We start from the raw sequence: 15,083 nt of genomic DNA on the forward strand, positions 1-15,083 counted from the left end.
GAAACTGTTGTCATTATTTTATTAGAAAGCTGTTATTTTTAATTATTAACAATTAACGCTATAGTCTAGCCTGTATCATCGCCCCCGTTAGCGAAATTGTTTCGATTAGATTCTTTCGCACAAAGTTACTTAAAAATGGGGTCCTTATAACAAATCCACAGGGCGCCAAGTGGTGCCGTGGTCAAAAAATTGTTTAAACAATTTTTTTCAAATTCACAAAAATAATTTTTTCACTTCAAATTTTTTTTTATATAACTTGGGTCAGTGTGAGCGAAAAAAAGTTTGTTGTGATCTTTGTTTAAACTTGATTGTTGTCGAGTTATACGCGATACGCTTAGTTGTTAAGCCTTGAAAATGGCCATTTTCGCATTTTTCAAATTTTAAATCGCGTATAACTCGATAAGAATCAATTTGCGATGATAAAAAAGTGTCTTTGTTAAAGTTCTTTTTATTTAATAAGCAAGAAATGATTACTTGGAAGAGCTATCTTCGTATATTTAGTAGTGCGGGTTCTAATTAACTCAAAGGAATATATTTTGAGAAATATACTTTTTGGATTTTGTCTAGCTTGTTACTACAGAGAGACGAGAAACGAAATATTTGCTGTAAGAGCATTATATTTCTAAATAACATAAAAATCTTTGTACACTAAACATGAAATCATTCAGTCAAATTATTAACGTCAAGTTATAGCGTAAAGACAAATATAATTATTTCGATTGATATTGTCAAACACTCCATCGCTGTAGATTATTTTATCTCCGAAACGGGGAAATAAATTAGTTCCTCAAAATGAAAACTGAGAAAAGTTAATTAAGTGACGTCAACAACTGTTGTGATCTAAGTTCGTTACTTTTGTATTTGTGAACAAAATTGACTGAACTTTGCTTTCACGATCTTCTGTTTACTCCGGAAATATGTTTGCCTATCAAAGATCAGCTCCAGTTGTTCTACTTTGTAATATCTCTTTGAGAAATCTGGTTGCTTTCAGAACCGAACTGAATAGAAATAATAATTATACCTATATATATTTGAAAATATTTTTTGTCTTTACTATTAAGACTTCCTTCTAAAAATACGATGTATTTTTTTTATAATTTGTTTAATAATGTGATATTTTTTTAAACAAAAAAATGGATTTATTAGCTCATGAACAACATTGAGGCATTCATCAAAAACATTGAGGCATTCGAGATGTACAGGAGAATGTGGAAAATACCATGGACAGAACGAGTAACAAATCAAGATGTTTTGCTGCAGATGGGGAAGGAATGCTAAGTCATAAAAACCATACAAACGAAAAAACTGGAGTATCTAGACCCCATAATGAGAGGAGAAAAGTACTCTCTGTTAAGACTCATAATCCAAGGAAAAATCTCGGGAAAGAGAAATGTAGGACGTAGGAGGATTTCCTGGTTGCGAAATTTAAGCGAATGGTATGGGTGCAGTTCAAGACAGTTGTTCAGAGCTGTAGCCAACAAAGTTAATATTGCTGTGATGGTAGCCAACCTCCGATAGGAGACGGTACTGCAAGAAGAAGAAGAACAACATTAATGCACTTGTTACTTTAACTGTTAATTAAAATTTTTTTAAGAGTTTTAGTTCATGACAGTTATTGGACTGTAGTCAATTATCTTCTTCTTCTTCTTCGCGCGACTAGGATTACTCCTATTTGTCTGCCTCTTATTTTGTTTCAGTTGTTGTTGACTGTACGTACATTGTTTTTCCACCTTTTCAGCGGCCTTCCAACGGGTCTTCTGCTACACGGCTTGTTGTTCTTACAGATGTTCGCTAATCTATCTGGTTCCATTCGGTTTACATGCTCTTTCCAGTTTTTCTTTCTTGTTTTTATCCACCTGTTAATATTTCGAATTTTGCATCGTTGTCGTATACTTCTGTTGCTTTGTCTGTCTCTTAATGATAATATGCCCGCTATTGATCTTAATACTTTCATTTCGATATTGTTGATTTGTTTTTCTTCATTCTTGTATCGGTCCTTGTCTCTGCTTCATATTATGTTAAGATAGGTTTTACTGTTGTCTTGTATACTTTTATTTTGCTTTCCGTGGACAGATATTTGTTTCTCCATATTATGGTTTCTCGGACGCAACCACTCTCTTGCCGCTTTTGTTGCTTGTGTTGTGGTCTCTGTTCTTATATTCCTGTCACTAGTGATCTCTACTCCTAGGTAATTGAATTTCATTATTATTTCTTTTACAATTTTGCCGTATATTTCTATCTTGCATCTACGCTGCTCTTTAGTTATCACTATACATTTAGTTTTTTCTACTGATATTCTCATATTAAGTTTATTCGCTGTGATATTAAAAGTTTGGAGCTGCCTTTGTAGGTCATCCTCATTATCAGCAATTAGTACTGCATCACCGGCATAGCATAGTATCGTGATTTTATGCGCTCCCATGTGGTATCCATGTCGTTTTCTTACTTCGTGAATTATTTGATTCATCACCGTATTGAATAACAATGGGCTGAGCGAGTCTCCTTGGCGGATTCCCCTTTTAGTTATATGCGTTTTGTTTCTCCTGTTGACATTATAACTCTGGTCTTGTTGTTCTTGTTAATTTCATTAATTAGCCTTATTACCTGGTGGTCTATTTGTTCAGCTTGTAATAAATTTAAGATATCATTTCGCCTCACCCTGTCAAAAGCACTTTTTAAATCTACAAAGCAAATGTATGCTGGTTTTCCATATTGAATAGACTTTTCTACTATTTGCCTGACAATAAAAATTGCATCTATTGTGGTGCGGTTCTTCCAGAAGCCTTGTTGTTCATCTGCCATGTTCGCTTTTTCCTCGATTTTATCTTTTATGACTGCCGTCAACAATTTTAATGTGCTGTTTATCAGACTAATGCCTCTATAACTTTCAGAATTTTTCAAGTCTCCCTTTTTGAGTATCGGTAGCAGGAGACTTTCCTTTCATTCCGCTGCTACTACTCCTATATTTTTTATATCGACAAATAATTTTAGGAGCCATTTGAGTAGTGTTCCTCCTCCATATTTTACAAGTTCACTATTTATCTTATCAGAACCAGGTGCTTTTCTATTTTTTAAATTTTTTATTCGTTCTTGTAGCTCTTCTTCTGATATTAGTACTCTATCGTGGGTTTCATTAATGTTTATTTCTCTGTTCTCTTCTTCTCCTTCTCCATATAATCTCGTGAAATGCTCAGTCCATTTTGTCTCCGTAATGTTATCTATACATTCAAATTCATTCATTTCTGTTTTTTGTCTCCTTATCATCTTCCACACCTTTTTCTGGGATCCATAGAGGTCCTATTCCATATCGTTGGTAAATTTCCCCCAGTGTTCTTTTTTGATATCTATTTCTTCGTTTGCTCTATTCCTGATTGTCACGTAGTCGTCTCGTGACTTCGGTATATTCACTCTTTTGTATGCTAGGAAAGCTTGTTTCTTTTAATTTGCTAGTGCTTTCACCCTTTCGTCATACCATGGAGTTTTGTATTCCCGTTTATTTCTGTCAACTTTTCTTTTACCTAAAGCTTCTTCTGCTGCTTGTAGGATACTTTTTCTAATAATTTTCCAGGTTTCTTCTATATCCTTTTTAGTCTCTAGGTTATGGCTGTTTAGCTTTTCTGTTAGTCTGTTTCTATACAAATTTTGTGTCCCTTCGTCTTCTAAGCTTTCTATGTTTAACTTTTCTTCGACTTTTGTATTTCGCTTACGTTGTATGTTGATTTCTATATTTATTTTACCTAGTACCAGGCCATGGTCGGATCCTATATTGGGGTCTATTTGTCTGTTTGTTATAATGTAGTCAATCATAGAGTTACTGTCTCTTGTATCTGACCAGGTGATCTTATGCTGTATTGGATGGTCAAAATATATGTTGTTAATTCAAAGGTTATTTAATAAACAAAGTTCTAGGAGTCTTTCTCCGTTGTCGTTGAGTGTTTCTTCGTTGTCATCAATTATCTTTCTATATTATTTCTATAATTCGTCTTACGTGTTATATTCAGTATGAGGTAAACGGGAAAATAAAACAGTGCTGGTAATAGTTGCTAATAGTTGCTTGATATAAGTATTAAAACCATTTCTGTCTGTGTTTGTGTGCGTCAATGCAATTAAAGATTCTTTCACCTAGTAATGTAGTTATAGGTTACAGGCATTCTTTCCTGTTTCTGATGATGATTAACTCTTATCTAACTCCCATATTCTTAAAGTCCGCAATTAATTGGTTCTCCCATCTTGTTTTCGGTCTTCCTCGCGGTCTACCTGAGACTGGCCTCCATTTGGTTAGTTTCTTGATAACTGCTTCTGTATTTATCCCATATCGTATATCCCGATTTATCCTGGGTCTGACTCTCTGTGCCTTGATAAATCTGACGATGTTTTCTCCTTTTAAACGTTATCATACATGTAGTGGGTTCGCTATTCTCCTAATGATTTTTCTCTCTTCTATGGTCTTCAACCTTTCTTCATCTTTCTACGTACGCACATAATTTCAGTACCACTACTTGTCTAATTGCTGCTCTGTAAATTTTCAGATTAGTGTTCTGAGTAAGTTTCTTATCTTTGAGGAGATTGTTGTATTTTCAGTTGTTCTGTTTCGTGCCAGGATTTTTTAAATAATTAATATGCTTTTACATTAGTTCCATTAACCGAGATACCAAGATGCTTATTTTCAAATTAATATTAGCCATTATGCAACCTTCTTACATTAACTCTATTTTTTCTTTAGCATATTAGGTATTTAATTTTATTTTGATGTGAGGCGCTTAGAGCAACAGTGGCCTAAGCCACAAATTGAGCATTTTTATATCAATATATCAATAAAAGCAGCAACATTAAATCTTCACAAAGCATTAACAAGGGTCTATGGTGTATTCCACGAATATACGTCTGTTTTGGATTACCGCGACAACGAATATTTTAGTCTGTGACATAAGAAGTACGAAAGTATTTTGCTCTAATAATTACTTCAATAAACAACAATATAATTTGCAATTTACTTTCGTTCTTCATATTTTGCACAGTAAAATATTCGTTGTCGCGATAATCCAAAGCAGACGTATATTCGTGGAGTGGGGTGTACACAACCTACCTCTATATTTGGCTAAATCTTCTTCTTCTTCTTCTTCTTCTACGGCAGTACTGCCCAAATTGAGCCTTGGCCTCCTTTATTTTTTGCCTTTACCCTTGCCTGTCTGTGGCTGCTCTTCTCCATACACGGCCTCCTAAAAGGGCTTATGTGTCGCTGTTTACTGTGTCTTCCCAGCACTTTCTTGGCTTTCCAACCGGTCTCTTTCCCTGCATTCTAGCATTCAGTGCTCTTTTTGGTAGCTTATCCTCTCCCATTCTTATCACATGTCCGACCCATTGCAATTTGTGTATCCTAATGAAGTCTGACAGGGGCGCTTTCTTATAAAGTTGATAAAGTTCGTTGTTGTATCGACTTCTGAAGATTCCGTTTTCCCTCACAGGTCCTAGTATTCTCCTCAGTATTTTCCTTTCGAATGTGTCAAGTTTGTTTTTGGATGATTCTTTCAGGACCCAGGCTTCACTGCCATAGCATGTTATTGGTCGAATTAAAGTTTTATAGATTCTCATCTTTGTATTTCGATGGGCACTTTTAGACCGAAAGATATGGGAGAGGGCAAAATAAGCTCTGTTTGCCTGCGTTATTCTCTTCCGTATTTCTCCATCTTCTGATCCGTCGGCATACATTTCTACTCCCAGGTACGTAAACTTTCCAACCGTTTCAATGTCATCTTCATGTATAATGTTTTGTAGGACTATATTTCTTCTCGTATGAGTCATTATTTTTGCATTTTCTGTGTTAATTTCCAGACCTAGCATTTTTGTTTGTGTTTTTACTCTGAGTTTGTTTCCAGTGCTCCTGTTGATGTTCTACTCATAATATTAATATAATCGGCATAAGCGGCCAGTTGAACCGTTCGGTTGGTCAGTAGGTTTCCTCGTCCAGTTTGCATTTGCCTAACCGCACACTCCAGTGCCAGGTTAAACAATAATGGGGCCAGCCCATCTCCCTGCTTTAGTCCCTGCGAAATTTTGAAAAAGTCTGTCCGGTGGTTTTGTATTCGTACAAATGTACGAGTTTCATCCATTGTGGCTTTAATGAATCTTATTAGCTTGTGTGGTATTGGCAATTCAGCCAATATAATATATTGGGTATATTATAGTATATTTTGTTCTTTTGGCTGAGTCGTATAGCTGTTTGAAGTCTACAAACACGTTGTGAACATCAATATCGTCTTCCCATGATTTGCTCAAGATCTGTTTGACTGTAAATATTTGTTCCCGTGTCGATCTTCCCCGTCGAAAGCCCGTCTGATACTCTTCAATAATATTTTCTGCTAGCGGTTGGAGCCGCTGGAAGACTTTAAATACTGTACCTAGTAGAGAGATTCCACGGTAATTTTTTGCACTGGAGTTTGTCTCCTTTTTTATAGATCGGGCATACTATACTTTTCTTCCAGTCGTCGGGTATTTCCTCTTCTTTCCATATGTCTTTGATGAGCACGTGGATGTGACTTGCTAGGTGGTCGCCACCTACCTTATACCGTTCTGCTTATATTTGGCTAAATGGCGCTGCATAATTTGTAGCGCCATGCCATAAGCATAATGGATACGTGAATGCAAAGATTGCATTCATCTCAAAACTTCGTTTTTGGGGTTATGCCACTGTTGCTCTGAGCACCTATTTATTGTCAAACTCCTCTTGGATGATTTCTTGCACAAGTTTTTCGTTTAAACTTATTAGACTTCTGCCCTATTTAGTCAGCGTAGGCCACTAATTGCGAGGACGACGTTATAATTATAGTACTTTTTAATTGCGGTAGCTCTTGTTGTTCCTTCTATAGCGACAATAAATAGTGGCGTTGTAAGAGAGTCACCCTATTGTCATCGGTTATTACTGCTGTCATCGATCCTTCCATTGTCATTTTCTTAAGCTTTAAGATAGATTTAACAGATTTTCAAAAGTCACGGTTTTTACCACTTTTACCAAAATCTCTATCATCAGGATGCAACGTATTTTCTACGATATTATACGGAGTAGAGGCCTAGACACTTTCCGGAGCTTATTTACGAAAACTCAAGGCATTCTAGACGTGGTGTTATAGACGCATTTTAAAATTTTCGTGGGTGGATCGTGTGAAAAAATGTTAATGTCCTACGTAGAATAGGCAAGGAATGCGAGATTATTAGCACTATTATCCTTCGGACAACCAAGGGGGGTACATGTGGACCCCAGCGTATGTTGTTCTTTAATAAATTCAAAAGTATTTTCAATTTTTAACTCATTATTTTTTTAATTGACTTTAATATCATTCTAAATATCCTCATATTTTGAAATAAAAAAAATTCCCTATATTTTACGAATAAAAAATATATTCTGAAGTTGATGTTTAGTAAAATACCGTCTATTATGTAGAATTCCAAGTAGTTTTACACTGCGCGTCATCAAAATCTATTTTTAAACTGTGGTGCCTCTTATATACGAATCATGACATTCCTGTCTGCTACAGTTAGTCATTATTATTATTTCCTGGCGTATATTATTATAGTTTCCTAGTCTTCTGTGTACATATTATAAGATATGGCCCGCAAATATCTTATTGAGGCTGAGTTACAGGATGTTTTTACTGCTAGCGATTTTTATGATGATATATAGAAGATGAAATAGTATCAGAAAACGAGGACGTATTGTTATTTGAAGATTTAAATGCTGAAAACAGGCATTCCAGGTCATTTTTGACCTGGGGTCATTTTTGACCCCCGTTGGTAATCCGTGTAACAAAAAAAGGTTGGTCATCGGAAGGTTAAAGAGCGCAGATTAGAATACCTTCATACCTTCAGTTCATTTTAGGGATAAACAGAGATATTATGGCTTGTTGCAACTCATTCTTCAGGGCAAGGTATTTGGAAAGAGAGGACAAAAGAGTAGATGAATATCTTGGTTTCAAAAACTAAGATGGTTGTTAAGTACGTCGAAAAATGGAATATTCCGAATAGCTGCAAGCAAAGTTAGGATAGCAATGCTGATCGTCAACATCCGGAATGGATAGGCACCGTAAGAAGAAGAAGACACACATCCGTGACGTGGCCGTAACAAAACGGTGGGTACCTTATCAGTGTTACGCCGGACCATGATTTGGACTGTTTCACTTCGTGTTCAGACAGTAAACTTCCGTGACGTAAAAGTTATCAGAATGGCGGTACTTTGCGACAGCGAATTTGGTGTGATCTTAGATGAGAAGGAACAACAGAAAAAGGAAACAATCACAACAAATAAACGCTTGTGGGTCCTTCAAGCTTGAAAGAAGAGAACAACGGATGGGGAAATCTTTATTCCATATAAAATTGTTGATGGAAGATGGAAACAAGTTTTTTAAATATTACAGAATGTCTTAGTATTCCTTCTTGTTGTGGCTGAGTAAACTAGAAGTATATCTAACTAAAAATACATAAATATAACATATACTTCGGATTTGACAAATCAAAAAGAACCGTATTTTTGCCCACCAATTCAATTACCATCTTGTTATTTGAAGGTACCCATCAGCCGTCAGTGAAAATGAAAATATCGTCGGCGAGAAATTTGTCTATACGGTACGGTCACGTCGACAATACTGCCAGCACTGTCTGCCCACTGTGTCATGCATAATAAGAATTGGGTCGTTCGAAAAAGATAATATAATATTATAATATAGGGTAGCGAGAAAGTATTGAAACACGGTAATTTCTCGGGAACAGATGAAACGATTTTTATAGATTTTGGTGGGTAAGGGTTTTCTAATACGGCCGATATTATAGAGGTTGTCAAATCTTGTCAAAAACATTGTTGTCAAATCTTCAGTTTTTCTGGAAATCTAATGAACTTTCTTATTTCAAATGGAACACCCTGTATTTTTTGCGTTTTGACGTCCTTAAGAAATACTGATTATTTTTTATGTTATATTCAATATACAAAATGCAGTAATTTCGGATTTATTGCTACATTTATTAAAAAAAATTAAATAAAATTATAAAATTTCTCGGCCCGGATAGACATTATTTTAGGTTCTTTGGATCATTAGAAACAAAAAATATCTTCTATGATTTTTGTCTAAAGTTAATCATTTCCTAGTTAACAATTTAACACTGAAAAAATATCGAAAATGACGATTTTCTAGGTTCAAAACACACAAGCAAAAAATGTTATTTTTGAAATAATGAAGGGCCTAAATTCAAGCTCAAACCTTATTTTATTAGCTACCGATAAGTAATTTGGGCTTATTGCATTTTAAAATACTTTCTTCTAGATGTTAATGCAGCCATTCCTCCAATATGCGCTTCATTAACAATTAAAAAAAATATAATGTTATATAATAAAACGTGCCAAAAATTCTTATAGGGAGTTGATAAAAGAAGGTTTGAACTTAAATTTAAATTTAGGTACTTCGTAATTTCACTTTTTACGTGTGTTTTTGAATCTTGAAAATCGTAGTTTTTCGATTTTTTTTTTCAGTTTTTCATTGTTTATAACTCGGAAACGATTAACTTTAAAGGAAAATTACAAAGGATCTATTTTGTTCCCAATGATCCAAATAATCTAAATTAATGTTATTGTGGGCAAAAAAATTTGATTTTTATAATTTGTTTAAATTTTTTTAATAAATGTAGCAATAACTCCGAAATTATAACATGAAAATAATCAGTATTGCGGACGTCAAAACGCAAAAAATATAGAGGGTGTTCTATTTAAAATAAGAAACTTTATTAGATTTCCATAAAAACGGAAGATTTGACAACAATGTATTTACCACCATAATGTCGGCCGTATTAGAAAACCTTGTAACAGAAAGAAGATGATTTTCTGTTGGAGTGAATGAAAAGAGAGTGGTAAACTCCAACAGAAGTAGGAAAAAGGAGATCTACTTAATGGAGCCAAAGGAACAACAATGTGGCTTCTGCGTTGAAGAAGCTGAAGTCTCAAATACTACTTTGCAGTAGTACTTGTATGGAAAGATGCTAAGACGAAGAGTATAGAATTGATATAGGACTGAAGATGAAAATTATGAATAGATAGATGTAACTTGAATAGCTAGCTCAATATGCTAGAGAATGGCCACTTGACACTCAAGGAAGGATTCGGCCAATTTGCACGGCTATTTCTGGCTGGACAATAAATTAAAGGAAATGACAATGATGGCTAGAAAAGAAGATATTAAGACAATGTTCACAAAGTAGATAGGGTAAATATAATAATATAATGAAAATAGAATAAATTTTTGGGCGCCAGAAGAAGGATAACTGGGTTAACCCTCTTCCAGGTATTCTACGCTGATATAGAGTATATTAAATTTGTAATAAAAGTATATTAAATCTACAAATATAAAGGAGTAATATGAGAAAAAAAAATATGCACAATAAATATATATTTATTAAATTTAACTACTAGATGTTCACAATCTCCGAGTTAAGACAAGTAACTAGTCTGTGACTCTAACATGACAAAAAAAATGATAATAGTGAAAGTCAATTACAAAATTATCACACAAATGTGATCTAAGAATAATCTTAATAAGGTTAGAAAATCTGAATAAGGGTACCTCTAATACAGAAAGTACAACTTACACCTAGGTTAGTAGAACCTTCACCAAATAATAATTGTACGTTTATAATACGTACACCTTAATTAAATATTACCTGATACGATAAATAATATATAAGTAACTCAAGGTGAGTTAGACAGGCACAAGCCTTTACCTAATAAATAAATCTACGGTTGGATATAACAGATCCTTTTTATAACTCGTAGTTTACAATAATGACTCAACAAGTGAAACCAAACTCTATTCTGAGGGAATAGAGCCCAGAAGTGTATATGAATTTAATAAGTTAAAGTTAAATAAAGTTAATAATTGAAATTTTGAATAATATTTGAAGTTAATTTGAAGAATTTAATTTAAAGTAGACTAAAATAATGAAATAAGTTTAAATAGTTATATAGAAATAGAAACCAGCATAAAAATAATCAAAATAAGAGTACCAACAACTTTTTCAGGGGAAAATATCTGAGCTCAGAGATCTTTACCTTAGGGATTATGCAGTATGGGGAACGCTATCAATTAAATATTATGTTAAAAAAAAAATACTATAAAAATATGAAGCAGGAAAAATTTGTGTGCAATTAAACTATAAAAAAAAATATGTCCTGAATATCACAAAAAACAGTCTGTCTTTACTAAAAACGCACCAAATGTCCCCAAACAAACCCCTTTTACACAATCGTCTGGCTGATGTAATGAGCACCCAGTGGTGCTAACTTTCGCTTGCAGCGGTCCTGCTGGAGGTACAGGAAGGCTGGTGGAAACAGCTGGAGGTACTTAAAGGAAGAACAACTGGAAATGATCCAGGCTGGTTGTCCAGTGATTGTTGCTCGAGGAGTGGTCTGTCCCTGGTGGTGTTAGGTGGTTTTTGTTTTTTAAGATTTCATAGTAGATGCTAAAAAACACAGTATGGTGTTACTACCAATCTACCAATGTCAAAAAAAAGAAGCAAGAAATACGAGGAGGTGTTTTTATTCCTATGGGAATAAGAAGAAATAAATCATTAAGTCCAAAAACTTGAATGACTAGACAGTTCGACTCTTTATCAAGTTGTTATCGGATGACCTTGGTCAAATAACACATGTAATTTTCGATTTGAATACAAGATATAATTACTGTGAAATAATATTTCATTAATATACAGGTATACAGACATATTATATTAGGCTGAAATAGTATGACTATGCAATGGATACTTATTTAATCATCTTTCAAAAGATAGGAGATCTGAACTTGAAAGGAGTATAAAAAAATTAATTTAAATGAGCTCTATTTTCCAAGTAAAAGCAAAATCCACAAAGAATACATCATTTTCTCAAGATGAGTTTGATCGAACCATGAAAATAGCCTACATAAAATTTAATTAGCAAATTAGTCAAGGACATTCAACATGGCTGAATAAAAGGAATAATTGTTTTTTTATTTACCGGGGTGGAACTCCATTATGCGGTACAATTCTTCAAATTCACTGTTCACTGATCCTGGATGACTACAATATAACTATTTAATAACTTTGGAACTTAGAATTATAGGTAAATCTTAGTTCAATAACCCCGCATCTACGTAGACTCACTCCTCAAAGCACAATGGCGTGTTCAGTTCAACGGCCCAAGAACCTCGTGGCAATTCTCAAAATCCCTAGCTGTCAAAGTGGGGAAACCAATGTTGCCACGTTTAAATGTGACGTTAGCAAGCATTTTAAAATTCTGTGATGGGTTTTAGTTGTATTTTAGAAACATTGAACGAAAATAATTCTGAGAATAATTAAATAATATTTTCGATAATTAATAATATCTTCCCATCAATAACCGATTCTATAAGGGGCGGAACGTCACAACCTTTAACCACCAAAACCTATAAAAATCGTTCCAGTGGTTTCCGAGAAATAAACGTGTTTCCATACTTTCTCGCTTCACTGTATAAAGACTATATAAAATAAATATTTTATATCTAATATCAAGTATGTTTGTAATATAATACGATAATAGTCAACATAGAAAGTTTGGTCAAAATAAGATAAAACTATTTTACAAAAAATAAACGAAATTTAATTTGCCATCCATAGAAACATTTGTATAAAATATAAGCAGAGTCTAAAGTTGCACAAACTACTAACTATTATGATTTCATAATTCTGTTACCAGCCAAAGCAAACTTTCTAATGAATTTTGAATTAGCTGTTGATTACTGAAATACAATTCTATAATTCGCCATAAACTTCTAAGCGAGAATATCATTTTGTGCACTATAATATTCACCAAAACCAAAACAGAAATAAAATACATCAGTTTATTTTGTTTATATACGATTTATGTTTCTAAGATGAAATAAAAAAAATGTCAAAAAATTTAGCAATACCTTTGGTAGGTAACGGATAAGCGTCGTTAGCTAACAGCTCATTGACTTTTCGAAAGTCGGTGCAGAATCTAACTTAGTTTTCTGTTTTCTCACACCGAGAGAAAAAAATTCTTGACATAAAGAAACTTTATTAATATTTAAGAAAGATCGACTTGGCATATTGCCTAAGAAATATATCTTTGTATGTAAGATATAATTTTCTAAAATATTTCAAATAAATTCTACTATAGCCAAAGAAATATATCTTAAACATGATTGAACTATCACTTTCTGGCAAACTTCAAACCCATTTATCAGAAAGAAATTACACTTGATGTTAATTAACTTTATTAGTCATAAAAATATATTTTGTACACATTAGAAAACTATTCTTTCTGAGCAATAATATTTCTTAGTAAGGAATATTATTATTTTACTATTAATAATTAATGTATTTAATGTTAAGAACTATATTTCGCAGAGATAAACGTATATTTAGAGTTAAGTTAATATTTCTTGAAAATAAAGTGATATTACATACGGCGAAATAAATCATTGTGTTAAGGTAAAATCATTATCTATTAATAAAACAAGATATAAAACGTTATTATTACATACAAATATTTTCTCCACTCTTAAACCACTGACTTCTACACAATAATAAAAGGATGGAAAGGCAAATCCAACTTCCTCAAATTTTCCTTCTTTTGTTAATAGCACTTTGTATATCAGCAATTCACTAAAACAAAATCGTTATGTAGAAAGAGTAAACTTACTTTTAAAATTTTTTTTATAAAGATATAGATATTTATTTTGACAAATTTAGGAAATACAAAAAAAAAAGCAAATACACGGCCCCACATAAGAACTCTTAATACTAATAATAATCAATCATATTTAGTTCAAACATGGCATTATTTAAATCTTTGTTTATATTTTTCTTTTTGTTAATGAAATAATAATTAGTTATCTGTATAATATTAAGTCACACAATAAACATTGTTTAGCTAAAACAAGAGGGAAAATACAACCAATGTGAAACATTGAAGCAGACATAATAATATGTAATTTTCTTAATTTTTATAATCTAAAACAGACAGCAAACCTAATCATTAAGAAATTTTATTACGGGAAAGTATTATTAGTTTACATCTAAGTCATTTAATACATATTAACTAATTCACGGTTTTCGGCAATAACATTTCTTAACCATAAACATATATTTCTTTTAGACTACCTGATTTCTTTATCTCAAATAAATTAACAGAAAAAATCCTCAGCGTTGCACCCGCCATGTTTGATATAGCGTTGTATTGTATATTTTTATAGAAGACGATACATTCAAGAAACCTATTATAGTTGATACATAAGTATACACATTTTTAAAAAGGTACTTACATGTATGAAGTTCTACCATTTCTGGAAGGCCCCGCAGTTGGTTAATAACTCCTTTCTTAACATTGTTCTGAAGCTATATATTATATCATTCTGTCCCAGCTTTAAATTGTGGCATATTTCCCAGTTAGAATAATAAGCTCCTTTATTTCAGAGTCGTCCATCATTATACCTAAAAAGATACTATTATGTTTCTTTTTTAACCATTCGGATACGCAACAATATTATTATTACTTCTTAAATTACTCAATTTACTTTTATTTAATGCCTATATATGTACGTACCTTCAAAATATCCGTTAATTTTTAAAGTACACCAATAAATCCAACATCCATCTATATGAACATGAACATATCACGCCATCTTGACAAACACTGACGACTAAATCATAAATAGTTAATCTGCGCAATTCTTTTGTGGAAGAAAATCTCTTTGCAAGTAACATTTTGGCACTAATGACAAAGTTTTTATTTTATAACCACAGTTACTACTGAGGGTATCTCTGAAGAATTATTTCTTGTGATTTAAAATATTTATTTGATTGCAAGAAAATTTCTTGTTCACAATATAAATATGGATTAACTTAACATTATATTTCTTATACTGCAAAATATTTGTAGTTTTCAATTTAAGAAATAAAAACTTTAGGATAAGAAAATTAAATGTAACCATTAATGCATTTCTTAGTATTGAAGAAATTATCTGTAAGAAATTATTGAGTTTTGTTTAAAAAACTCGTTTCTTTATATGTGA

General features: G+C 32.8%; 1 protein-coding gene and 1 long non-coding RNA gene across 4 annotated transcripts in view; one reads left to right on the top strand and one right to left on the bottom strand.

The window, feature by feature from the left end:
• LOC114329157 (hemicentin-2) overlaps nt 1-15,083 on the top strand; it is an 869,111-nt gene that overhangs the window by 446,586 nt on the left and 407,442 nt on the right. The gene's annotated exons all lie outside the window — the stretch shown is intronic.
• On the bottom strand, nt 11,149-12,275 carry LOC126887137 (uncharacterized). The gene is made up of 2 exons (XR_007698971.1): nt 12,026-12,275; nt 11,149-11,493 (listed from the first exon to the last, which is right to left on the bottom strand). It is a non-coding gene; the product is annotated as an uncharacterized LOC126887137 (long non-coding RNA).

Source organism: Diabrotica virgifera, chromosome 6, assembly GCF_917563875.1.
Source record: "Diabrotica virgifera virgifera chromosome 6, PGI_DIABVI_V3a".
Classification (NCBI taxonomy): domain Eukaryota; kingdom Metazoa; phylum Arthropoda; class Insecta; order Coleoptera; family Chrysomelidae; genus Diabrotica; species Diabrotica virgifera.